The sequence below is a fragment of the Chlamydotis macqueenii genome, chromosome 3 (assembly GCF_036417535.1).
Source record: "Chlamydotis macqueenii isolate bChlMac1 chromosome 3, bChlMac1.mat, whole genome shotgun sequence".
NCBI lineage: Eukaryota > Metazoa > Chordata > Aves > Otidiformes > Otididae > Chlamydotis > Chlamydotis macqueenii.
Genome location: NC_141558.1, coordinates 115,443,567 through 115,469,561, shown reverse-complemented (window position 1 = coordinate 115,469,561; position 25,995 = coordinate 115,443,567).

The window sequence follows — 25,995 nt, the reverse complement described above, 5'->3', positions numbered from 1 at the left end:
TTGAAATACCCACTCCTGAGGTAATCTATACCAAGAATGCATGGAGCATCTGGGCCAGTCACTATGGGGTGCTTTTGCCACTCATTCCCAGTCAAACTTACTTCAGCCTCCAATACAGTCAGCTCTTGGGATCCTCCTGTCACTCCAGAAATACAAATGGGTTGTGCCCCTTTATAGCTTGATGGTATTAGAGTACACTGTGCACCAGTGTCTACTAGAGCTTTATACCTTTGTGGGTCTGATGTGCCAGGCCATTTAATCCATACAGTCCAATAAACTCTGTTGTCCCGCTCCTCCGCCTGGCTGGAGGCAGGGCCCCTCTAGTCCTGTTTGTAATATTTTCTGTTCACTTTCTGTGAATATGAATCAGAAGTTCCTTCCGTAGGATCAGAGGTGAGATCAGCCCTTCTACGCTGTCTGGGGAACTGCCCACTGGAGACTGGAGCAGCAAATTGCCTGGAAGAACCTCCCTTTGTGATTGTTTTACCTCGCAACTCACGTACACGTGCTTCTAGGGCCGAGGTAGGCTTTCCATCCCACTTCCTCATATCCTCTCCTTGGTCACGCAAGGTAAACCATAGGTCATCTCGTCGGGTGTACCGTCTCCCTTGAGCAGGAGGAGGATGAGGTCTTCTTCTAATAGCTGAGATATTAGTCCGTGCAGGTGGGGAGCAAGAATCTTCGAGTTTCTCACACACCTCAGATAGTTTTTCTAACAGTTTTTCAAACTGGCTTTCAGATTTCTCAGTCAGTCTTTCTATAGCTGAGACACAGGCCCGCATCGGGGAAGAGAGATTGTCTTCATATTGTCGGAGCTGGTTAGCCACTGCACGTACTGGTGGCATCTCATCATCTTTCCAACTCATTGCTGCCAATGAGTTGGCATACGATGATGGTGCACTCTGTACAAATTTCCGCCACATGGGTCGGGTACATTCAATTTCATCTGGATCTACGGATGTCCGTGGGTCATCCAGGTTATGATAAATCAGCTCCCGAACAGCTAATTCCCTCAGAAACTGGATACCTCTCTCCATGGTGGTCCACTTGCTTGGGTGGCATACAATATCTTCCTTAAAGAAATACCTGTCCCTCACACCTGACAGGAGTCGCCTCCAGAGGCTGCAGGCTGCTGACTCTCTTCCAATTGCCCTGTCAATGGCTGCTTCCCTAGACAGAGATCCCAGCTGCCTGGCTTCCCTGCCTTCTAATTCCAGGCTACTGGCCCCTCTGTCCCAGCATCGGAGCAACCAGGTGACAAGTTGCTCACCTTGATTACGGCTGAAATCTTTTCGCATATCTCGCAGCTCACTCAGGGATAGGGATCGGGTGACTACCTCCCCTTCTGCCTCTCCCTGATCATGTGATGGGCCTGGTTCATCATCATCTTTCACTATGCGAACTGATTTTTTGGTGTATTTCTTATGTACAGGGGCAACTGATACTGGTGTAGATGATTGGTTTTTCAGTTTCTCTTTGGTACTGCTTGCCGAGGTTTGAGTAGCCACAGTGTCTGGCGTGGGGGCTGAAGCAATCACAGTGCCCGTAGCAGGGGCTGGGGTAGCTGCAGCACCTGCCGTAGCAGCTGAAGTAGCTGCAGTATTTGTAGCAGCAGTTTGAGTAGCCACAGTGTCTGTTGCGGGGATTGGAGGAGCCATAATACTTTTAAAAAACTGTTTAAACTTCATCAATATCAAGATCTGAGATAGCTGCAAGAGACTTGTCACCATGAACATGGTGGTAGGGGTATAAAAAGGGTATTCAAAATTCTCAAAAGCTGTTGAAATTAGCTTGGTGAGGTGGGGAAAGCTGTAAACAGATGTTCCCCCCGTGGCCTGGCTTCCCGGAACAAAACAACAGGTATAGTTCCAAACAACACCCACAAGATGGCTCCCGAAATACCCGGGTGGAGCTGCCTCTGCCTCCTCGCTCTGCACACTGCCCACCGCCATTGAGTACAGATATGAAAATGGTCCCGTTACCAGCAATCTCACTAAACAAATCAGTGCCGCATAGCACAGCAGAACGATACCTTTGATCCAACACACATCATTGATAAAGCGTGCACAAACACCGACAAACAGAAAATACGGCAAGTAGGGTGCTATCCAGTACAGCTCTAAAAACAACTGCGAGAACAAATAAAATAACATTGTGCCCAGCGATGACCAAACCGGCTTAATGAACACTTGTAACAAATCTGTTTTCAACACACTGTGTTCAAACCTGTCCTTATCTCAACCCTTCGGGACTGACCGGGGCTTGAACCTTGGATCCTCAGACTAAGGTCCGATGATCTCACGACTGATCTAGTGAGGCCCCTTGTTGCCCCACGTTGGGCGCCAAAAAGACTGTGGTGGTTTAGCCCGGATCACCACACAGTTTCTTATTCACCCTGCCCCTACCTAGTGGGACAGGGGAGAGAAATTGGGAAGAAAGGAAAACTCGTGGGTTGAGATAAAAACAGTTTACTAAAAATACTAAAAACTACAAAGCTAACAGGATATAAGAATATTAATATATACAAAATATACAAAATGAACAATGTACAACTTCTCACCACCCAATGTCCGAATGACCGACGCAGCCCGTCCTGAGCAGCGATCACAGGAACAACACCGAGCAGCAAGCAAAGGGGGAGAGCAAGCTAGCAAGGTAGAGGGAACGATGCCAGCAAGCAAGAGAGAAGAAAAGAATGCCAAGGGTGCCCGAACGGATACCCGACAAGAAAAGGAATAACTGAAAATGATGCCCCCTCCCATGGGCAACCCCCACTTATATACTGAGCATGACGTTTATGGCATGGAATACTCTCTTTGGCCAGTTTGGATCAATTATTCTGTCTGTCTTTTGCCCAGCTTCCCGCATCTGCACGTTAACGCGACCTTAACGAGACTTGGAAAGCCAGACAGTGTCCTTGGTCTCATTCACAACAACTCGTATCATCAGAATGTTTTTATCAACATTCTTCACACACAAAATCCAAAACACACCAGCTACTGAGAAGAAAATTAACTCCATCCCTGCTGAAACCAGGACAAGGCAGCTTCAGACGACTGGGGACAGATCGTAAAGACGCAATTTGCAGTACCCCAGAACCAAGGAATACCCACGAGTTAAGAACATTTTTGGGAATGACTGGGTGGTGTCGGCTGTGGATAATGAACTATGGTCTGCTGGTTAAGCCATTATATGAAGCTCTTAAAGGTCCACCATTCGAATGGGGTCCAGACCAGCAACGAGCCTTTCGAAGCTTAAAACAAGCTTTGATGACAGCACCAGCCTTGGGACTTCCGGATTTGACCAAAGACTTCCAGCTGTTTGTACACGAGAGACAACATATCGCCTTGGGAGTACTGACTCAGAAGGTGGGAAGTTGGAAGCGCTCGGTTGGATACTTCTCCAAACAACTGGACTTTGTAAGTAAAGGCTGGCCTGCTTGTCTGAGAGCGGTTGCAGCTACTGTGATGCTAATACAGGAGGCTCGTAAATTGACTTGGGGAAAAACAATGGTGGTATATGTACCCCACATGGTGATATCAGTGTTGGAACAAAAGGGGGGTCATTGGTTATCCCCGAGCAGAATGGTGAAATATCAAGTGATTTTGATGGAACAGGATGATGCAATATTGAAAACCACTAACCTGATTAATCCTGCAGTCTTTTTGAGTTCAGTACAGGAAGAAGGGCAACTGGAACACGACTGCTTAGCAACCATTGAACACGTGTACTCCAGTCGGGAGGATCTAAAAGACGTACCTCTGGACAATCCGGACTGGGAGCTGTACACAGATGGTAGCAGTTTTGTTGAGAACGGGACTCGCTACGCAGGATATGCGGTAACAACTGAGAAAGCTGTTATAGAAGCAAATGCTTTACCCAACACCACCTCAGCTCAGAGAGCAAAACTGGTAGCTTTAACCAAAGCCTTGGAATTAAGGGAAGGAAAGAGAGTGAATATTTGGACTGATTCCAAGTATGCACTTGGTGTGGTACACGTCCATGGAATTTTGTGGAAAGAAAGAGGATTATTATCCTCACAAGGATCGGACATTAAGTATAAAGAAGAAATTTTGCATCTGCTACGAGCAGTCCAGAAACCAACTGCAGTGGCAATCATGCACGGTAAAGCACATCAATCAGGCAGTACAAGAGAAGCTGTATCCCGGGAACAGGCTAGCAGATCGGACAGCTAAAAGTGCAGCCAAAAGAAATGTCTTGCAACTGGCCGTGATTCCCACTAAAACCATTGCTCTACCAAGGGAAAGGCCTAAATACTCAGAAGAGGATGAGAAATTAGGAAAATTATTAAATGCTAAGAAAAATCCAGCGGGATGGTGGGTAACGGCATCAGGCCAAGTAATAATCCCGCCATTGCTGACGAGGGAAATAATACACACAAAACATAAGGAATGTCATTGGGGGGCAGAAGCATTGGTGGCCTTATTAAAGAAGCAAGTAGTGTCACTAAAGATGTTGGGAATGGCTAAAATGACAACTGCAAAATGTGAGACATGCTTACAAAACAATCCAGTAGTAAAGAAAAAGGTTCAAATGGGAAAGTTGAAACCAGGTACGGAAGCAGGAGACTATTGACAAATCGATTTTTCAGAATTGCCTCGACAAAATGGGTATCGGTACGTTCTGGTAGGGGTTGATACTTTTACAGGATGGCCAGAAGCCTTTCCTTGTCGCACCAATCGGGCAAAGGAAGTCATTAAATGGTTGCTTCAAGAGATTATCCCAAGGTTTGGAGTACCTATTGGAATCTCTTCTGACAGAGGTCCCCATTTTGTTGCAGAGGTGGTCCAAGGTGTTAGTAAAATTCTGGGAATTACCTGGGATTTGCATACACCATGGAGACCACAGTCTAGTGGAAAGGTGGAGCGGATGAAGCAAATACTGAAAAGGCAAATTAGCAAAATTTGTCAAGAAACTAATTTAAAATGGCCCCAAGCGCTCCCGTTGGCCCTGTTACGAATTCAGGTCCAGCCAAAGAGAGGAATATTAGTCAGTCCCTATGAGTTGCTATATGGAAAACCTGATGAATCACCACAGCCAAATTTGGATATGCATTTAAAAGGGAAACAAGATGTCTATAATGATCTGCTTTCTTTAGGGAAAACTTTAACCGCACTTCAGAGTGCAGTTGTTTGGAACAGACCTCTGTCCTTGGAGAATCCAGTACATGACTTCCAACCAGGTGATTATGTCTATGTGAAGACGTGGACCTCTGAACCCCTTCGAGAACGTTGGAAGGGACCCCTTTCAAGTACTGTTGACTACTTTCACTGCCATCAAGATTGCTGAATCCGACGCATGGATCCATTACACCCGGATAAAGAAGGCTCCTACGTCCTGGCAGATTGTAAATAGAGATCCCAAAACATTGAAACTAACTGTGAAACATGTTTAACCGTAGATGTTATTATGGGATTTTGGGAAAGTGGGTTTTAGTCTGGGAAGTGATAATGGTGGGAGGCTTGGTCAAAGGCTGCAGCTGAATCACAAGTTGATGAACAGGCGACAGATTAGTCGCAAGACTTCTTTTAACCGCATGATTATCCAGGCAGTGACAAGACAGGAAATGAAGAGTCAGTAACAGAGATTCCCCAAGTTATGATAACTTCTATTGTAATTAATAGGGTGAAAGTATTGAAATTATTTTCAAAACGTTCAAAGGGGGGAAAATGTTGCAAAACCTCCAAAGTGTTGCAAACCTGGATAGCGGTAGAACTAGGCACCAGTTATGCAGCTGGGGCCTTGAGCCGTCACTTCCAAGCCAGAAAAGAAACATAAAACTCCCTTATCTGAGAAAGGTAACATATCCTTATCCTAGACAATTAGTTCCATATGTCGGGGTAGTTAGGCACCGGTTATGCAGCTGGGGCCTTGAGCCGTCGCTTTCAAGCCAGAAGATTTAACGGCAAGGCGACCTTGTTCTCAGAACTGTATATGGAGATTTCAAGGAGGGGTTCAACCGACAAATTTGAGGAGGGGGCCTTCTGACGACCCCCGAGACCACCAAAAGACCCCCGACTCAAATTACTTAGCATGCATAAATGGGAGGAGGCGTATTATGATGATTTCTCGGAATGTTGATGTTTATGCATGACAATATCTCGTAAATCTATTGAATATGCATAGCGAATGTGTATTTAACAGTGCTATTGAATCAGACAGGCGCGCACGCTAGGTGGAGCGATCCCCCGTGCGCCCAGCGCTGCAATAAAGAAGTGCCCGCTTCTCAACTTCTCACTGCTGTTAAGGAGTTTTATTCCGGATTTCGGTAACAGAGGCACTAAACAACCTGTGCAGTGCAGATTTACGCACTGGCTGAGTAGAACACTGACAGCTGCCTTTCACCAGAGAATGTGCTTCCCTTCGTGACCTGCTGCTGCCATGCGGGAGAGCAGCTGCCAGGGCAGTCAGGTTGCGTTGCGGTCTCGGCAGAAATCCTGCGTTCCCAAGGAGCCTGCGCCCAGCTGGACACCAGTGCGTGCTCCTGTGAAGGTGCAGGGATGGAACAATTTCACAATAAATTAACCTAAAATCCCTTGGGCCACACCACAGAGTTTCCCTCAAGGAACTACATTCAGCAAGGCGAGTCTCTCTTTCAGGAATCATTTTTTCCCCCTCGGATGAAGTCTCTTACCAGCAGCTGATGGACACCCCCAGAACAATACAGGTGGACAGCCCTGTCTTTGCTCGTCACCACAGCACTTCCTTACAAGAGGCGGTTTTGGGGAGGGTATGAGCTGAACGTAATTCCTCCCGCCAGGTCCCACAACCCTGCCCTTTGGTTCCCTGCATCCCTGCTGCGTGGCCCTGCTGGCTGTGGCAGAACAGCTGTTGCCCGTGGCCAAGCTGCGGGCTCAGCTCTAAGAAATGACGCAGCAGAACTTCTTGTTTCAGCCTACTCAGGCTTGGAGCAAGTTGCTGGTACAACTTACTCATAACTATCTTGTGAAATTGTCACCACAGCGGGGGTATTTATTTGCACCTCCACCCCGCAAAGAGAATAGGCAAATGCTTTTCTTGGACCATCTGAAGTTTGGGAAACACATTTTTAAGGATGCCTAAGCCCTTCTCCGCATCACAGCGTGATCAGTTCGAGAGGGCGCTTCAGACAGCAGAACTTTTAAACCACCCCCACACAAAACAGCTGTCATGTTCAACATAGCTGTGGACACGCTGCCCAGCATTCACGAGCAGTTGACACACATGACTCTGGCAGGCATTTCACATCTGTTGGCAAAGCCCCCAAGACCTGTCAAGAGAACCCCACAGGGATATACAAATGAGGGGGAAAAAAAAAAAAAAAAGAAAGAATTAATCACATAGATTCCTCACCTAGACTTGCTGTATCAGATAACAGCCACAGGATCCTGATGTCAAGACTCAGGTTCAGTGCCCCCTCCCTCCAAAAACACAGCTCACATACTTCCAAATTCTGGTGTAATTTTAATTTTTTTTTAATAAAAGCCAGCTTCCAGATACCTAATCATTACTGTGCTGTTTGTGCAGGACTAACAAACTTTAAATACTAAAATGCACAAGGCAAGTCGAAAGAAGCCGTTTGTTTCAAACTGCTCAGCAGCGCAGGCTCAAGCGCTTATTTGCAACGGCTTTACTTTTTGTCCCGTCAGTTCTATGTAGCAACGACTGTGTATAAAGAATATAGCACACACTATTGTTTCCATTGTCAATTTACAAGAGAAGAAAAATAAATATTTCCCATTCTTATTAGACATGAACACTTCAGTAGAAAGTTACAGCTGTTGTGTTGGCGTGACCTGCAGCTTCAGGAGGAAAAAGGACATGCATACGTTCCTCTTAAGAACTCTAAACTATGACTTTGTAAGAAATTACAGAGGACAGATACAGCCAACAGAATACCGATTATCTGAGTTCAGAACACTTGTGATTCCTGCTCCGGGCAGGGGGGGTGGGGGGAGAGGGGGCCGCGGGGAATATTGCAAAATACAAAAGCTGGCAGCTTGCGTTATGTAAGTGAGACAAACCATGTAGGGTACAGCCTTTTCTTCACGTGTTTGTCTGTGAATAGCAGGCTTGTGGTTTTAGGCAAAGATTAAGTACTTGAGTCAGTCCTAGCACCTTTCACACATAACTAGCACCGTAAAGATGCGAGGAGCTCAGCAAACACCGAAATTTCATGCTTAATAACTAAAGCTTGCACTTTGTAGAGTTTGTGCACGGTACACGTTTTGTTTATTAAGGTTACTGTGCAAAAGCATTCTCAGCCACTGAAGACGTTTCTGTAATTCTGTTAAAATTATTAGCAACATTTCTAAAGTTTAGCAGGCCCGAGTGAGATTAATGAAAACAATCGTACTCGTGGTTCACCCCTGACTGCTACGCACAGACACTGTAGCACTGAATTGGCAAAGGAGAAAACAATGGCAGCAGCCTAAATGTCCAATCAAGTGAGGGAAAAATGAGTTAATATGCACTGCAGATTACGTAAAAATATATAGATATTTTTGAAAGGCACAAGGCTTTGTACAGGTGGATCTATCAGTGCAAATACAAATGTATGCGGTACCAACTTCTTCAGGCCAGATCTAATTACAGGATATTACAATCAATCTCTTAATTTCCTGTTCCAGACACAGGCTGAGAAGCTGCAGAACTGAAGTAAAATCAAAGTCAAAAGAATTTTCCAGCATATTACGTATCAGATCAGGCAGGAGGGGCTCCCTCGGGGCAAATGCAACCACGGCTCCTCCGGCGAGTGGCAAAGGCACACGGGGCGCCTCGGGCGAGCGGATAAAGCATGCGGGGCTTCCTCACGGCAAAAGCAACTGGCCCTCCATCAGCGAGCGGCCATGGCACGCGGGGCTACTCCGGCGAGCGGCAAAGGCACACATGGCTGCGCTGGCGAGCTGATAAGGCACACGGGGCGTTCTTAGGGTAAAAGCAATCGGGGCTCCTCCGGCGAGCGTCTATGGCACATATGGCTTCCTCCGAGCAAAAGTAACCGGGGCTCCTCCGGCGAGCGGCAAAGGCACGCGGGGCTCCTCCGGCGAGCGGCAAAGGCACGCGGAGCTCCTCCGGGCAAAAGTAACCGGGGCTCCTCCGGGCAAAAGTAACCGGGGCTCCTCCGGCGAGCGGCAAAGGCACGCGGGGCTCCTCCGGGCAAAAGTAACCGGGGCTCCTCCAGGCAAAAGTAACCGGGGCTCCTCCGGCGAGCGGCAAAGGCACGCGGGGCTCCTCCGGGCAAAAGTAACCGGGGCTCATCCGGCGAGCGGCAAAGGCACGCGGGGCTCCTCCGGGCAAAAGTAACCGGGGCTACACCGGGCAAAAGTAACCGCGGCTCCTCCGGGCAAAAGTAAGCGGGGCTCCTCCGGGCAAAAGTAAGCGGGGCTCCTTCGGCGAGCGGAAAAGGCACGCGGGGCTCCTCCGGGCAAAAGTAACCGGGGCTACACCGGGCAAAAGTAACCGCGACACCTCCGGGCAAAAGTAACCGGGGCTCCTCCGGCAAGCGGCAAAGGCACGCGGGGCTCCTCCGGCGAGTGGCAAAGGCACGCGGGGCTCCTCCGGGCAAAAGTAACCGGGGCTCCTCCGTCGAGCGGCAAAGGCACGCGGGGCTCCTCCGGGCAAAAGTAACCGGGGCTCCTCCGGCGAGCGGAAAAGGCACGCGGGGCTCCTCCAGGCAAAAGTAAGCGGGGCTCCTCCGGCAAGCGGCAAAGGCATGCGGGGCTCCTCCAGCGAGCGGCAAAGGCACGCGGGGCTCCTGCGGGCAAAAGTAACCGGGGCTCCTCCGGCGAGCGGAAAAGGCACGCGGGGCTCCTCCAGGCAAAAGTAAGCGGGGCTCCTCCGGCAAGCGGCAAAGGCATGCGGGGCTCCTCCAGCGAGCGGCAAAGGCACGCGGGGCTCCTCCGGGCAAAAGTAACCGGGGCTCCTCCGGGCAAAAGTAACCGGGGCTCCTCCGGCGAGCGGCAAAGGGACGCGGGGCTCCTCCGAGCAAAAGTAACCGGGGCTCCTCCGGCGAGCGGCAAAGGCACGCGGGGCTCCTCCGGGCAAAAGTAACCGGGGCTCCTCCGTCGAGCGGCAAAGGCACGCGGGGCTCCTCCGGGCAAAAGTAACCGGGGCTCCTCCGGGCAAAAGTAACGGGGGCTCCTTCGGCGAGCGGCAAAGGCACGCGGGGCTCCTCCGGCGAGCGGCAAAGGCACGCGGGGCTCCTCCGGGCAAAAGTAACTGGGGCTCCTCCGGCGAGCGGCAAAGGCACGCGGGGCTCCTCCGGGCAAAAGTAACCGGGGCTCCTCCGGCGAGCGGCAAAGGCACGCGGGGCTCCTCCGCGCAAAAGTAACCGAGGCTCCTCCGGGCAAAAGTAACCAGGGCTCCTCCGGGCAAAAGTAACCGGGGCTCCTCCGGCGAGCGGCAAAGGCACGCGGGGCTCCTCCGGGCAAAAGTAACCGAGGCTCCTCCGGGCAAAAGTAACCAGGGCTCCTCCGGGCAAAAGTAACCGGGGCTCCTCCGGTGAGCGGCAAAGGCACGCGGGGCTCCTCCGGGCAAAAGTAACCGAGGCTCCTCCGGGCAAAAGTAAGCGGGGCTCCTCCGGCGAGCGGCAAAGGCACGCGGGGCTCCTCCGGGCAAAAGTAACCGGGGCTCCTCCGGCGAGCGGGAAAGGGACGCGGGGCTCCTCCGGGCTAAAGTAACCGGGGCTCCTCCGGCGAGCGGCAAAGGCACGCGGGGCTCCTCCGGGCAAAAGTAACCGGGGCGCCTCCGGCGAGCGGCAAAGGCACGCGAGGCTCCTCCGGGCAAAAGTAAGCGGGGCTCCTCCGGGCAAAAAGTAACCAGGGCTCCTCCGGGCAAAAGTAACCGGGGCTCCTCCGGCGAGCGCTAAAGGCACGCGGGGCTCCTCTGGGCAAAAGTAACCGGGGCTCCTCCAGCGAGCGGCAAAGGCACGCGGGGCTCCTCCGGCAAGCGGCAAAGGAACACGGAGCTCCTCCGGCAAGCGGCAAAGGCAGGCGGGGCTCCTTCGGCGAGCGGCAAGGGCACGCGGGGCTCCTCCGGCAAGCGGCAAAGGCACGTGGGGCTCCTCCGGGCAAAAGTAACCGGGGCTCCTCCGGCGAGCGGCAAAGGCACGCGGGGCTCCTCCGGGCAAAAGTAACCGGGGCTCCTCCGGCGAGCGGCAAAGGCACGCGGGGCTCCTCCGGCAAGCGGCAAAGGAACGCGGGGCTCCTCCGGCAAGCGGCAAAGGCAGGCTGGGCTCCTCCGGCAAGCGGCAAAGGCAGGCAGGGCTCCTTCGACGAGCGGCAAAGGCACGCGGGGCTCCTCCGGCGAGCGGCAAAGACACGCGGGGTTTCTCCGGGCAAAAGTAACCGGGGCTCCTCCGGCGAGCGGCAAAGGCACGCGGGGCTCCTCCGGGCTAAAGTAACCGGGGCTCCTCCGGCAAGCGGCAAAGGCACGCGGGGCTCCTCCGGGCAAAAGTAACCGGGGCTATACCGGGCAAAAGTAACCGCGGCTACTCCGGGCAAAAGTAACCGGGGCTCCTCCGGCAAGCGGCAAAGGCACGCGGGGCTCCTCCGGCAAGCGGCAAAGGCACGCGGGGCTCCTCCGGGCAAAAGTAACCGGGGCTCCTCCGGCGAGCGGCAAAGGCACACGGGGCTCCTCCACGCAAAAGTAACCGAGGCTCCTCCGGCGAGCGGAAAAGGCACGCGGGGCTCCTCCGGGCAAAAGTAACCAGGGCTCCTCCGGGCAAAAGTACGCGGGGCTCCTCCGGCGAGCCGCAAAGGCAAGCGGGGCTCCTCCGGCGAGCGGCAAAGGCACGCGGGGCTCCTCCGGGCAAAAGTAACCGGCGCTCCTCCGGGCAAAATTAACGGGGGATCCTCCGGCGAGCGGCAAAGGCACGCGGGGCTCCTCCGGGCAAAAGTTACCGGGGCTCCTCCGGCGAGCGGCAAAAGCACGCGGGGCTCCTCCGGGCTAAAGTACCCGGGGCTCCTCCGGGCAAAAGTAACCGGGGCTCCTCCGGGCAAAAGTAAGCGGGGCTCCTCCGGCGAGCGGCAAAGGCACGCGGGGCGCCTCGGGCGAGCGGATAAAGCATGCGGGGCTTCCTCACGGCAAAAGCAACTGGCCCTCCATCAGCGAGCGGCCATGGCACGCGGGGCTACTCCGGCGAGCGGCAAAGGCACACATGGCTGCGCTGGCGAGCTGATAAGGCACACGGGGCGTTCTTAGGGTAAAAGCAATCGGGGCTCCTCCGGCGAGCGTCTATGGCACATATGGCTTCCTCCGAGCAAAAGTAACCGGGGCTCCTCCGGCGAGCGGCAAAGGCACGCGGGGCTCCTCCGGCGAGCGGCAAAGGCACGCGGAGCTCCTCCGGGCAAAAGTAACCGGGGCTCCTCCGGGCAAAAGTAACCGGGGCTCCTCCGGCGAGCGGCAAAGGCACGCGGGGCTCCTCCGGGCAAAAGTAACCGGGGCTCCTCCAGGCAAAAGTAACCGGGGCTCCTCCGGCGAGCGGCAAAGGCACGCGGGGCTCCTCCGGGCAAAAGTAACCGGGGCTCATCCGGCGAGCGGCAAAGGCACGCGGGGCTCCTCCGGGCAAAAGTAACCGGGGCTACACCGGGCAAAAGTAACCGCGGCTCCTCCGGGCAAAAGTAAGCGGGGCTCCTCCGGGCAAAAGTAAGCGGGGCTCCTTCGGCGAGCGGAAAAGGCACGCGGGGCTCCTCCGGGCAAAAGTAACCGGGGCTACACCGGGCAAAAGTAACCGCGACACCTCCGGGCAAAAGTAACCGGGGCTCCTCCGGCAAGCGGCAAAGGCACGCGGGGCTCCTCCGGCGAGTGGCAAAGGCACGCGGGGCTCCTCCGGGCAAAAGTAACCGGGGCTCCTCCGTCGAGCGGCAAAGGCACGCGGGGCTCCTCCGGGCAAAAGTAACCGGGGCTCCTCCGGCGAGCGGAAAAGGCACGCGGGGCTCCTCCAGGCAAAAGTAAGCGGGGCTCCTCCGGCAAGCGGCAAAGGCATGCGGGGCTCCTCCAGCGAGCGGCAAAGGCACGCGGGGCTCCTGCGGGCAAAAGTAACCGGGGCTCCTCCGGCGAGCGGAAAAGGCACGCGGGGCTCCTCCAGGCAAAAGTAAGCGGGGCTCCTCCGGCAAGTGGCAAAGGCATGCGGGGCTCCTCCAGCGAGCGGCAAAGGCACGCGGGGCTCCTCCGGGCAAAAGTAACCGGGGCTCCTCCGGGCAAAAGTAACCGGGGCTCCTCCGGCGAGCGGCAAAGGGACGCGGGGCTCCTCCGAGCAAAAGTAACCGGGGCTCCTCCGGCGAGCGGCAAAGGCACGCGGGGCTCCTCCGGGCAAAAGTAAGCGGGGCTCCTCCGGCGAGCGGCAAAGGCACGCGGGGCTCCTCCGGGCAAAAGTAACCGGGGCTCCTCCGGCGAGCGGGAAAGGGACGCGGGGCTCCTCCGGGCTAAAGTAACCGGGGCTCCTCCGGCGAGCGGCAAAGGCACGCGGGGCTCCTCCGGGCAAAAGTAACCGGGGCGCCTCCGGCGAGCGGCAAAGGCACGCGAGGCTCCTCCGGGCAAAAGTAAGCGGGGCTCCTCCGGGCAAAAAGTAACCAGGGCTCCTCCGGGCAAAAGTAACCGGGGCTCCTCCGGCGAGCGCTAAAGGCACGCGGGGCTCCTCTGGGCAAAAGTAACCGGGGCTCCTCCAGCGAGCGGCAAAGGCACGCGGGGCTCCTCCGGCAAGCGGCAAAGGAACACGGAGCTCCTCCGGCAAGCGGCAAAGGCAGGCGGGGCTCCTTCGGCGAGCGGCAAGGGCACGCGGGGCTCCTCCGGCAAGCGGCAAAGGCACGTGGGGCTCCTCCGGGCAAAAGTAACCGGGGCTCCTCCGGCGAGCGGCAAAGGCACGCGGGGCTCCTCCGGGCAAAAGTAACCGGGGCTCCTCCGGCGAGCGGCAAAGGCACGCGGGGCTCCTCCGGCAAGCGGCAAAGGAACGCGGGGCTCCTCCGGCAAGCGGCAAAGGCAGGCTGGGCTCCTCCGGCAAGCGGCAAAGGCAGGCAGGGCTCCTTCGACGAGCGGCAAAGGCACGCGGGGCTCCTCCGGCGAGCGGCAAAGACACGCGGGGTTTCTCCGGGCAAAAGTAACCGGGGCTCCTCCGGCGAGCGGCAAAGGCACGCGGGGCTCCTCCGGGCTAAAGTAACCGGGGCTCCTCCGGCAAGCGGCAAAGGCACGCGGGGCTCCTCCGGGCAAAAGTAACCGGGGCTATACCGGGCAAAAGTAACCGCGGCTACTCCGGGCAAAAGTAACCGGGGCTCCTCCGGCAAGCGGCAAAGGCACGCGGGGCTCCTCCGGCAAGCGGCAAAGGCACGCGGGGCTCCTCCGGGCAAAAGTAACCGGGGCTCCTCCGGCGAGCGGCAAAGGCACACGGGGCTCCTCCACGCAAAAGTAACCGAGGCTCCTCCAGCGAGCGGAAAAGGCACGCGGGGCTCCTCCGGGCAAAAGTAACCAGGGCTCCTCCGGGCAAAAGTACGCGGGGCTCCTCCGGCGAGCCGCAAAGGCAAGCGGGGCTCCTCCGGCGAGCGGCAAAGGCACGCGGGGCTCCTCCGGGCAAAAGTAACCGGCGCTCCTCCGGGCAAAATTAACGGGGGATCCTCCGGCGAGCGGCAAAGGCACGCGGGGCTCCTCCGGGCAAAAGTTACCGGGGCTCCTCCGGCGAGCGGCAAAAGCACGCGGGGCTCCTCCGGGCTAAAGTACCCGGGGCTCCTCCGGGCAAAAGTAACCGGGGCTCCTCCGGGCAAAAGTAAGCGGGGCTCCTCCGGCGAGCGGCAAAGGCACGCGGGGCGCCTCGGGCGAGCGGATAAAGCATGCGGGGCTTCCTCACGGCAAAAGCAACTGGCCCTCCATCAGCGAGCGGCCATGGCACGCGGGGCTACTCCGGCGAGCGGCAAAGGCACACATGGCTGCGCTGGCGAGCTGATAAGGCACACGGGGCGTTCTTAGGGTAAAAGCAATCGGGGCTCCTCCGGCGAGCGTCTATGGCACATATGGCTTCCTCCGAGCAAAAGTAACCGGGGCTCCTCCGGCGAGCGGCAAAGGCACGCGGGGCTCCTCCGGCGAGCGGCAAAGGCACGCGGAGCTCCTCCGGGCAAAAGTAACCGGGGCTCCTCCGGGCAAAAGTAACCGGGGCTCCTCCGGCGAGCGGCAAAGGCACGCGGGGCTCCTCCGGGCAAAAGTAACCGGGGCTCCTCCAGGCAAAAGTAACCGGGGCTCCTCCGGCGAGCGGCAAAGGCACGCGGGGCTCCTCCGGGCAAAAGTAACCGGGGCTCATCCGGCGAGCGGCAAAGGCACGCGGGGCTCCTCCGGGCAAAAGTAACCGGGGCTACACCGGGCAAAAGTAACCGCGGCTCCTCCGGGCAAAAGTAAGCGGGGCTCCTCCGGGCAAAAGTAAGCGGGGCTCCTTCGGCGAGCGGAAAAGGCACGCGGGGCTCCTCCGGGCAAAAGTAACCGGGGCTACACCGGGCAAAAGTAACCGCGACACCTCCGGGCAAAAGTAACCGGGGCTCCTCCGGCAAGCGGCAAAGGCACGCGGGGCTCCTCCGGCGAGTGGCAAAGGCACGCGGGGCTCCTCCGGGCAAAAGTAACCGGGGCTCCTCCGTCGAGCGGCAAAGGCACGCGGGGCTCCTCCGGGCAAAAGTAACCGGGGCTCCTCCGGCGAGCGGAAAAGGCACGCGGGGCTCCTCCAGGCAAAAGTAAGCGGGGCTCCTCCGGCAAGCGGCAAAGGCATGCGGGGCTCCTCCAGCGAGCGGCAAAGGCACGCGGGGCTCCTGCGGGCAAAAGTAACCGGGGCTCCTCCGGCGAGCGGAAAAGGCACGCGGGGCTCCTCCAGGCAAAAGTAAGCGGGGCTCCTCCGGCAAGCGGCAAAGGCATGCGGGGCTCCTCCAGCGAGCGGCAAAGGCACGCGGGGCTCCTCCGGGCAAAAGTAACCGGGGCTCCTCCGGGCAAAAGTAACCGGGGCTCCTCCGGCGAGCGGCAAAGGGACGCGGGGCTCCTCCGAGCAAAAGTAACCGGGGCTCCTCCGGCGAGCGGCAAAGGCACGCGGGGCTCCTCCGGGCAAAAGTAACCGGGGCTCCTCCGTCGACCGGCAAAGGCACGCGGGGCTCCTCCGGGCAAAAGTAACCGGGGCTCCTCCGGGCAAAAGTAACGGGGGCTCCTTCGGCGAGCGGCAAAGGCACGCGGGGCTCCTCCGGCGAGCGGCAAAGGCACGCGGGGCTCCTCCGGGCAAAAGTAACTGGGGCTCCTCCGGCGAGCGGCAAAGGCACGCGGGGCTCCTCCGGGCAAAAGTAACCGGGGCTCCTCCGGCGAGCGGCAAAGGCACGCGGGGCTCCTCCGCGCAAAAGTAACCGAGGCTCCTCCGGGCAAAAGTAACCAGGGCTCCTCCGGGCAAAAGTAACCGGGGCTCCTCCGGCGAGCGGCAAAGGCACGCGGGGCTCCTCCGGGCAAAAGTAACCGAGGCTCCTCCGGGCAAAAGTAACCAGGGCTCCTCCGGGCAAAAGTAACCGGGGCTCCTCCGGTGAGCGGCAAAGGCACGCGGGGCTCCTCCGGGCAAAAGTAACCGAGGCTCCTCCGGGCAAAAGTAAGCGGGGCTCCTCCGGCGAGCGGCAAAGGCACGCGGGGCTCCTCCGGGCAAAAGTAACCGGGGCTCCTCCGGCGAGCGGGAAAGGGACGCGGGGCTCCTCCGGGCTAAAGTAACCGGGGCTCCTCCGGCGAGCGGCAAAGGCACGCGGGGCTCCTCCGGGCAAAAGTAACCGGGGCGCCTCCGGCGAGCGGCAAAGGCACGCGAGGCTCCTCCGGGCAAAAGTAAGCGGGGCTCCTCCGGGCAAAAAGTAACCAGGGCTCCTCCGGGCAAAAGTAACCGGGGCTCCTCCGGCGAGCGCTAAAGGCACGCGGGGCTCCTCTGGGCAAAAGTAACCGGGGCTCCTCCAGCGAGCGGCAAAGGCACGCGGGGCTCCTCCGGCAAGCGGCAAAGGAACACGGAGCTCCTCCGGCAAGCGGCAAAGGCAGGCGGGGCTCCTTCGGCGAGCGGCAAGGGCACGCGGGGCTCCTCCGGCAAGCGGCAAAGGCACGTGGGGCTCCTCCGGGCAAAAGTAACCGGGGCTCCTCCGGCGAGCGGCAAAGGCACGCGGGGCTCCTCCGGGCAAAAGTAACCGGGGCTCCTCCGGCGAGCGGCAAAGGCACGCGGGGCTCCTCCGGCAAGCGGCAAAGGAACGCGGGGCTCCTCCGGCAAGCGGCAAAGGCAGGCTGGGCTCCTCCGGCAAGCGGCAAAGGCAGGCAGGGCTCCTTCGACGAGCGGCAAAGGCACGCGGGGCTCCTCCGGCGAGCGGCAAAGACACGCGGGGTTTCTCCGGGCAAAAGTAACCGGGGCTCCTCCGGCGAGCGGCAAAGGCACGCGGGGCTCCTCCGGGCTAAAGTAACCGGGGCTCCTCCGGCAAGCGGCAAAGGCACGCGGGGCTCCTCCGGGCAAAAGTAACCGGGGCTATACCGGGCAAAAGTAACCGCGGCTACTCCGGGCAAAAGTAACCGGGGCTCCTCCGGCAAGCGGCAAAGGCACGCGGGGCTCCTCCGGCAAGCGGCAAAGGCACGCGGGGCTCCTCCGGGCAAAAGTAACCGGGGCTCCTCCGGCGAGCGGCAAAGGCACACGGGGCTCCTCCACGCAAAAGTAACCGAGGCTCCTCCGGCGAGCGGAAAAGGCACGCGGGGCTCCTCCGGGCAAAAGTAACCAGGGCTCCTCCGGGCAAAAGTACGCGGGGCTCCTCCGGCGAGCCGCAAAGGCAAGCGGGGCTCCTCCGGCGAGCGGCAAAGGCACGCGGGGCTCCTCCGGGCAAAAGTAACCAGCGCTCCTCCGGGCAAAATTAACGGGGGATCCTCCGGCGAGCGGCAAAGGCACGCGGGGCTCCTCCGGGCAAAAGTTACCGGGGCTCCTCCGGCGAGCGGCAAAAGCACGCGGGGCTCCTCCGGGCTAAAGTACCCGGGGCTCCTCCGGGCAAAAGTAACCGGGGCTCCTCCGGGCAAAAGTAAGCGGGGCTCCTCCGGCGAGCGGCAAAGGCACGCGGGGCTCCTCCGGGCAAAAGTAACCGGGGCTCCTCCGGCGAGCGGCAAAGGCACGCGGGGCTCCTCCGGGCAAAAGTAAGCAGGGCTCCTCCGGGCAAAAGTAAGCGGGGCTCCTCCGGCGAGCGGCAAAGGCACGCTGGGCTCCTCCGGGCAAAAGTAACCGGAGCTCGTCCGGCGAGCGGCAAAGGCACGCGGGGCTCCTCCGGGCAAAAGTAACCGGGGCTCCTCCGGCAAGCGGCAAAGCACGCGGGGCTCCTCCGGGCAAAAGTAACCGGGGCTACTCCGGCGAGCGGCAAAGGCACGCGGGGCTCCTCCGGGCAAAAGTAACCGGGGCTCCTCCGGCGAGCGGCAAAGGCACGCGGGGCTCCTCCGGGCAAAAGTAACCGGGGCTCCTCCGGGCAAAAGTAACCGGGGCTCCTTCGGTGAGCGGCAAAGGCACGCGGGGCTCCTCCGGCGAGCGGCAAAGGCACGCGGGGCTCCTCTGGGCAAAAGTAACCGGGGCTCCTCCGGCGAGCGGCAAAGGCACGCGGGGCTCCTCCACGCAAAAGTAACCGAGGCTCCTCCGGCGAGCGGCAAAGGCATGCGGGGCTCCTCCACGCAAAACTAACCGGGGCTCCTCCAGCGAGCGGCAAAGGCACGCGGGGCTCCTCCGGGCAAAAGTAACCGGGGCTCCTCCGGGCAAAAGTAACCGGGGCTCCTCCGGCGAGCGGCAAAGGCACGCGGGGCTCCTCTTGCGAGCGGCAAAGGCACGCGGGGCTCCTCCGGGCAAAAGTAACCGGGGCTCCTCCGGCGAGCGGCAAAGGCACGCGGGGCTCCTCCGGGCTAAAGTAACCGGGGCCCCTCCGGCAAGCGGCAAAGGCACGCGGGTTTCCTCCGGGCAAAAGTAAGCGGGGCTCCTCCGGTGAGCGGTAAAGGCACGCGGGGCTCCTCCGGCGAGTGGCAAAGGCACGCGGGGCTCCTCCAGGCAAAAGTAACCGGGGCTCCTCCGGCGAGCGGCAAAGGCACGCGGGGCTCCTCCGGGCTAAAGTAACCGGGGCTCCTCCGGGCAAAAGTAACCGGGGCTCCTTCGGTGAGCGGCAAAGGCACGCGGGGCTCCTCCGGCGAGCGGCAAAGGCACGCGGGGCTCCTCTGGGCAAAAGTAACCGGGGCTCCTCCGGCGAGCGGCAAAGGCACGCGGGGCTCCTCCACGCAAAAGTAACCGAAGCTCCTCCGGCGAGCGGCAAAGGCGTGCGGGGCTCCTCCACGCAAAAGTGACCGGGTCTCCTCCAGCGAGCGGCAAAGGCACGCGGGGCTCCTCCGGGCTAAAGTAACCGGGGCTCCTTCGGTGAGCGGCAAAGGCACGCGGGGCTCCTCCGGCGAGCGGCAAAGGCACGCGGGGCTCCTCCGGGCAAAAGTAACCGGGGCTCCTCCGGCGAGCGGCAAAGGCACGCGGGGCTCCTACGGGCAAAAGTAACCGGGGCTCCTCCGGCGGGCGGCAAAGGCACGCGGGGCTCCTCCGGGCTAAAGTAACCGCGGCTCCTCCGGGCAAAAGTAACCGGGGGTCCTTCGGCGAGCGGCAAAGGCACGCGGGGCTCCTCCGGCGAGCGGCAAAGGCACGCGGGGCTCCTCCGGGCAAAAGTAACCGGGGCTCCTCCGGCGAGCGGCAAAGGCACGCGGGGCTCCTCCGGCGAGCGGCAAAGGCACGCGGGGCTCCTCCGGGCAAAAGTAACCGGGGCTCCTCCGGCGAGCGGCAAAGGCACGCGGGGCTCCTCCGGGCAAAAGTAACCGGGGCTCCTCCTGGCAAAAGTAAGCGGGGCTCCTCCGGCGAGCGGCAAAGGCACGCGGGGCTCCTCCACGCAAAAGTAACCGAAGCTCCTCCGGCGAGCGGCAAAGGCGTGCGGGGCTCCTCCACGCAAAAGTGACCGGGTCTCCTCCAGCGAGCGGCAAAGGCACGCGGGGCTCCTCCGGGCTAAAGTAACCGGGGCTCCTCCGGGCAAAAGTAACCGGGGCTCCTCCGGCGAGCGGCAAAGGCACGCGGGGCTCCTACGGGCAAAAGTAACCGGGGCTCCTCCGGCGGGCGGCAAAGGCACGCGGGGCTCCTCCGGGCTAAAGTAACCGCGGCTCCTCCGGGCAAAAGTAACCGGGGGTCCTTCGGCGAGCGGCAAAGGCACGCGGGGCTCCTCCGGCGAGCGGCAAAGGCACGCGGGGCTCCTCCGGCGAGCGGCAAAGGCACGCGGGGCTCCTCCGGGCAAAAGTAACCGGGGCTCCTCCTGGCAAAAGTAAGCGGGGCTCCTCCGGCGAGCGGCAAAGGCACGCGGGGCTCCTCCACGCAAAAGTAACCGGGGCTCCTCCGGCAAGCGGCAAAGGCACGCGGGGCTCCTCCGGGCTAAAGTAACCGGGGCTCCTCCGGCGAGCGGCAAAGGCACGCGGGGCTCCTCCGGGCAAAAGTAACTGGGGCTCCTCCGGGCAAAAGGAACCAGGGCTCCTCCGGCGAGCGGTAAAGGCACGCGGGGCTCCTCCGGGCAAAAGTAACCGGGGCTCCTCCGGCAAGCGGCAAAGGAACACGAGGCTCCTCCGGCAAGCAGCATAGGCAGGCGGGGCTCCTCCGGCAAGTGGCAAAGGCACACGGGGCTCCTCCGGGCTAAAGTAACCGGGGCTCCTCCGGGCAAAAGTAACCGGGGGTCCTGCAGCGAGCGGCAAAGGCACGCGGGACTCCTCTGGGCAAAAGTAACCGGGGCTCCTCCGGCGAGCGGCAAAGGCACGCGGGGCTCCTCCGGGCAAAAGTAACCGGGGCTCCTCCGGGCAAAAGTAACGGGGCTCCTCCGGCGAGCGGCAAAGGCACGCAGGGCTCCACCGGGGAAAAGTAAGCGGGGCTCGTCCGGCGAGCGGCAAAGGCACGCGGGACTCCTCCGGGCAAAAGTAACCGGGGCTCCTCCGGCGAGCGGCAAAGGCACGCGGGGCTCCTCCGGGCAAAAGTAAGCGGGGCTCCTCCGCGCAAAAGTAAGCGGGGCTCCTCCGGCGAGCGGCAAAGGCACGCGGGGCTCCTCCGGGCAAAAGTAACCGGGGCTCGTCCAGCGAGCGGCAAAGGCACGCGGGGCTCCTCCGGGCAAAAGTAACCGGGGCTCCTCCGGCGAGCGGCAAAGGCACACGGGGCTCCTCCGGGCAAAAGTAACCGGGGCTACACCGGGCAAAAGTAACCGCGGCTCCTCCGGGCAAAAGTAACCGGGGCTCCTCCGGCAAGCGGCAAAGGCACGCGGGGCTCCTCCGGCAAGCGGCAAAGGCACGCGGGGCTCCTCCGGGCAAAAGTAACCGGGGCTCCTCCGGCGAGCGGCAAAGGCACGCGGGGCTCCTCCGGGCAAAAGTAACCGGGGCTCCTCCGGGCAAAAGTAACAGGGGCTCCTGCAGCAAGCGGCAAAGGCACGCGGGGCTCCTCCGGGCAAAAGTAACAGGGGCTCGTCCGGCGAGCGGCACAGGCACGCGGGGCTCCTCCGGGCAAAAGTAACAGGGGCTCGTCCGGCGAGCGGCAAAGGCACGCGGGGCTCCTCCGGGCTAAAGTAACCGGGGCTCCTCCGGCGAGCGGCAAAGGCACGCGGGGCTCCTCTGGGCAAAAGTAACCGGGGCTCCTCTGGGAAAAGTAACCGGGGCTCCTCCGGCGAGCGGCAAAGGCACGCGGGGCTCCTCCACGCAAAAGTAACCGAGGCTCCTCCGGCGAGCGGCAAAGGCATGCGGGGCTCCTCCACGCAAAACTAACCGGGGCTCCTCCAGCGAGCGGCAAAGGCACGCGGGGCTCCTCCGGGCAAAAGTAACCGGGGCTCCTCCGGGCAAAAGTAACCGGGGCTCCTCCGGCGAGCGGCAAAGGCACGCGGGGCTCCTCTTGCGAGCGGCAAAGGCACGCGGGGCTCCTCCGGGCAAAAGTAACCGGGGCTCCTCCGGCGAGCGGCAAAGGCACGCGGGGCTCCTCCGGGCTAAAGTAACCGGGGCCCCTCCGGCAAGCGGCAAAGGCACGCGGGTTTCCTCCGGGCAAAAGTAAGCGGGGCTCCTCCGGTGAGCGGTAAAGGCACGCGGGGCTCCTCCGGCGAGTGGCAAAGGCACGCGGGGCTCCTCCAGGCAAAAGTAACCGGGGCTCCTCCGGCGAGCGGCAAAGGCACGCGGGGCTCCTCCGGGCTAAAGTAACCGGGGCTCCTCCGGGCAAAAGTAACCGGGGCTCCTTCGGTGAGCGGCAAAGGCACGCGGGGCTCCTCCGGCGAGCGGCAAAGGCACGCGGGGCTCCTCTGGGCAAAAGTAACCGGGGCTCCTCCGGCGAGCGGCAAAGGCACGCGGGGCTCCTCCACGCAAAAGTAACCGAAGCTCCTCCGGCGAGCGGCAAAGGCGTGCGGGGCTCCTCCACGCAAAAGTGACCGGGTCTCCTCCAGCGAGCGGCAAAGGCACGCGGGGCTCCTCCGGGCTAAAGTAACCGGGGCTCCTTCGGTGAGCGGCAAAGGCACGCGGGGCTCCTCCGGCGAGCGGCAAAGGCACGCGGGGCTCCTCCGGGCAAAAGTAACCGGGGCTCCTCCGGCGAGCGGCAAAGGCACGCGGGGCTCCTACGGGCAAAAGTAACCGGGGCTCCTCCGGCGGGCGGCAAAGGCACGCGGGGCTCCTCCGGGCTAAAGTAACCGCGGCTCCTCCGGGCAAAAGTAACCGGGGGTCCTTCGGCGAGCGGCAAAGGCACGCGGGGCTCCTCCGGCGAGCGGCAAAGGCACGCGGGGCTCCTCCGGGCAAAAGTAACCGGGGCTCCTCCGGCGAGCGGCAAAGGCACGCGGGGCTCCTCCGGCGAGCGGCAAAGGCACGCGGGGCTCCTCCGGGCAAAAGTAACCGGGGCTCCTCCGGCGAGCGGCAAAGGCACGCGGGGCTCCTCCGGGCAAAAGTAACCGGGGCTCCTCCTGGCAAAAGTAAGCGGGGCTCCTCCGGCGAGCGGCAAAGGCACGCGGGGCTCCTCCACGCAAAAGTAACCGAAGCTCCTCCGGCGAGCGGCAAAGGCGTGCGGGGCTCCTCCACGCAAAAGTGACCGGGTCTCCTCCAGCGAGCGGCAAAGGCACGCGGGGCTCCTCCGGGCTAAAGTAACCGGGGCTCCTCCGGGCAAAAGTAACCGGGGCTCCTCCGGCGAGCGGCAAAGGCACGCGGGGCTCCTACGGGCAAAAGTAACCGGGGCTCCTCCGGCAAGCGGCAAAGGCACGCGGGGCTCCTCCGGGCTAAAGTAACCGCGGCTCCTCCGGGCAAAAGTAACCGGGGGTCCTTCGGCGAGCGGCAAAGGCACGCGGGGCTCCTCCGGCGAGCGGCAAAGGCACGCGGGGCTCCTCCGGCGAGCGGCAAAGGCACGCGGGGCTCCTCCGGGCAAAAGTAACCGGGGCTCCTCCTGGCAAAAGTAAGCGGGGCTCCTCCGGCGAGCGGCAAAGGCACGCGGGGCTCCTCCACGCAAAAGTAACCGGGGCTCCTCCGGCAAGCGGCAAAGGCACGCGGGGCTCCTCCGGGCTAAAGTAACCGGGGCTCCTCCGGCGAGCGGCAAAGGCACGCGGGGCTCCTCCGGGCAAAAGTAACTGGGGCTCCTCCGGGCAAAAGGAACCAGGGCTCCTCCGGCGAGCGGTAAAGGAACACGAGGCTCCTCCGGCAAGCAGCATAGGCAGGCGGGGCTCCTCCGGCAAGTGGCAAAGGCACACGGGGCTCCTCCGGGCTAAAGTAACCGGGGCTCCTCCGGGCAAAAGTAACCGGGGGTCCTGCAGCGAGCGGCAAAGGCACGCGGGACTCCTCTGGGCAAAAGTAACCGGGGCTCCTCCGGCGAGCGGCAAAGGCACGCGGGGCTCCTCCGGGCAAAAGTAACCGGGGCTCCTCCGGGCAAAAGTAACGGGGCTCCTCCGGCGAGCGGCAAAGGCACGCAGGGCTCCACCGGGGAAAAGTAAGCGGGGCTCGTCCGGCGAGCGGCAAAGGCACGCGGGGCTCCTCCGGGCAAAAGTAACCGGGGCTCCTCCGGCGAGCGGCAAAGGCACGCGGGGCTCCTCCGGGCAAAAGTAAGCGGGGCTCCTCCGCGCAAAAGTAAGCGGGGCTCCTCCGGCGAGCGGCAAAGGCACGCGGGGCTCCTCCGGGCAAAAGTAACCGGGGCTCGTCCAGCGAGCGGCAAAGGCACGCGGGGCTCCTCCGGGCAAAAGTAACCGGGGCTCCTCCGGCGAGCGGCAAAGGCACACGGGGCTCCTCCGGGCAAAAGTAACCGGGGCTACACCGGGTAAAAGTAACCGCGGCTCCTCCGGGCAAAAGTAACCGGGGCTCCTCCGCCAAGCGGCAAAGGCACGCGGGGCTCCTCCGGCAAGCGGCAAAGGCACGCGGGGCTCCTCCGGGCAAAAGTAACCGGGGCTCCTCCGGCGAGCGGCAAAGGCACGCGGGGCTCCTCCGGGCAAAAGTAACCGGGGCTCCTCCGGGCAAAAGTAACAGGGGCTCCTGCAGCAAGCGGCAAAGGCACGCGGGGCTCCTCCGGGCAAAAGTAACAGGGGCTCGTCCGGCGAGCGGCACAGGCACGCGGGGCTCCTCCGGGCAAAAGTAACAGGGGCTCGTCCGGCGAGCGGCAAAGGCACGCGGGGCTCCTCCGGGCTAAAGTAACCGGGGCTCCTCCGGCGAGCGGCAAAGGCACGCGGGGCTCCTCTGGGCAAAAGTAACCGGGGCTCCTCCGGCGAGCGGCAAAGGCACGCGGGGCTCCTCCACGCAAAAGTAACCGAGGCTCCTCCGGCGAGCGGCAAAGGCATGCGGGGCTCCTCCACGCAAAACTAACCGGGGCTCCTCCAGCGAGCGGCAAAGGCACGCGGGGCTCCTCCGGGCAAAAGTAACCGGGGCTCCTCCGGGCAAAAGTAACCGGGGCTCCTCCGGCGAGCGGCAAAGGCACGCGGGGCTCCTCTTGCGAGCGGCAAAGGCACGCGGGGCTCCTCCGGGCAAAAGTAACCGGGGCTCCTCCGGCGAGCGGCAAAGGCACGCGGGGCTCCTCCGGGCTAAAGTAACCGGGGCCCCTCCGGCAAGCGGCAAAGGCACGCGGGTTTCCTCCGGGCAAAAGTAAGCGGGGCTCCTCCGGTGAGCGGTAAAGGCACGCGGGGCTCCTCCGGCGAGTGGCAAAGGCACGCGGGGCTCCTCCAGGCAAAAGTAACCGGGGCTCCTCCGGCGAGCGGCAAAGGCACGCGGGGCTCGTCCGGGCTAAAGTAACCGGGGCTCCTCCGGGCAAAAGTAACCGGGGCTCCTTCGGTGAGCGGCAAAGGCACGCGGGGCTCCTCCGGCGAGCGGCAAAGGCACGCGGGGCTCCTCTGGGCAAAAGTAACCGGGGCTCCTCCGGCGAGCGGCAAAGGCACGCGGGGCTCCTCCACGCAAAAGTAACCGAAGCTCCTCCGGCGAGCGGCAAAGGCGTGCGGGGCTCCTCCACGCAAAAGTGACCGGGTCTCCTCCAGCGAGCGGCAAAGGCACGCGGGGCTCCTCCGGGCTAAAGTAACCGGGGCTCCTTCGGTGAGCGGCAAAGGCACGCGGGGCTCCTCCGGCGAGCGGCAAAGGCACGCGGGGCTCCTCCGGGCAAAAGTAACCGGGGCTCCTCCGGCGAGCGGCAAAGGCACGCGGGGCTCCTACGGGCAAAAGTAACCGGGGCTCCTCCGGCGGGCGGCAAAGGTACGCGGGGCTCCTCCGGGCTAAAGTAACCGCGGCTCCTCCGGGCAAAAGTAACCGGGGGTCCTTCGGCGAGCGGCAAAGGCACGCGGGGCTCCTCCGGCGAGCGGCAAAGGCACGCGGGGCTCCTCCGGGCAAAAGTAACCGGGGCTCCTCCGGCGAGCGGCAAAGGCACGCGGGGCTCCTCCGGCGAGCGGCAAAGGCACGCGGGGCTCCTCCGGGCAAAAGTAACCGGGGCTCCTCCGGCGAGCGGCAAAGGCACGCGGGGCTCCTCCGGGCAAAAGTAAC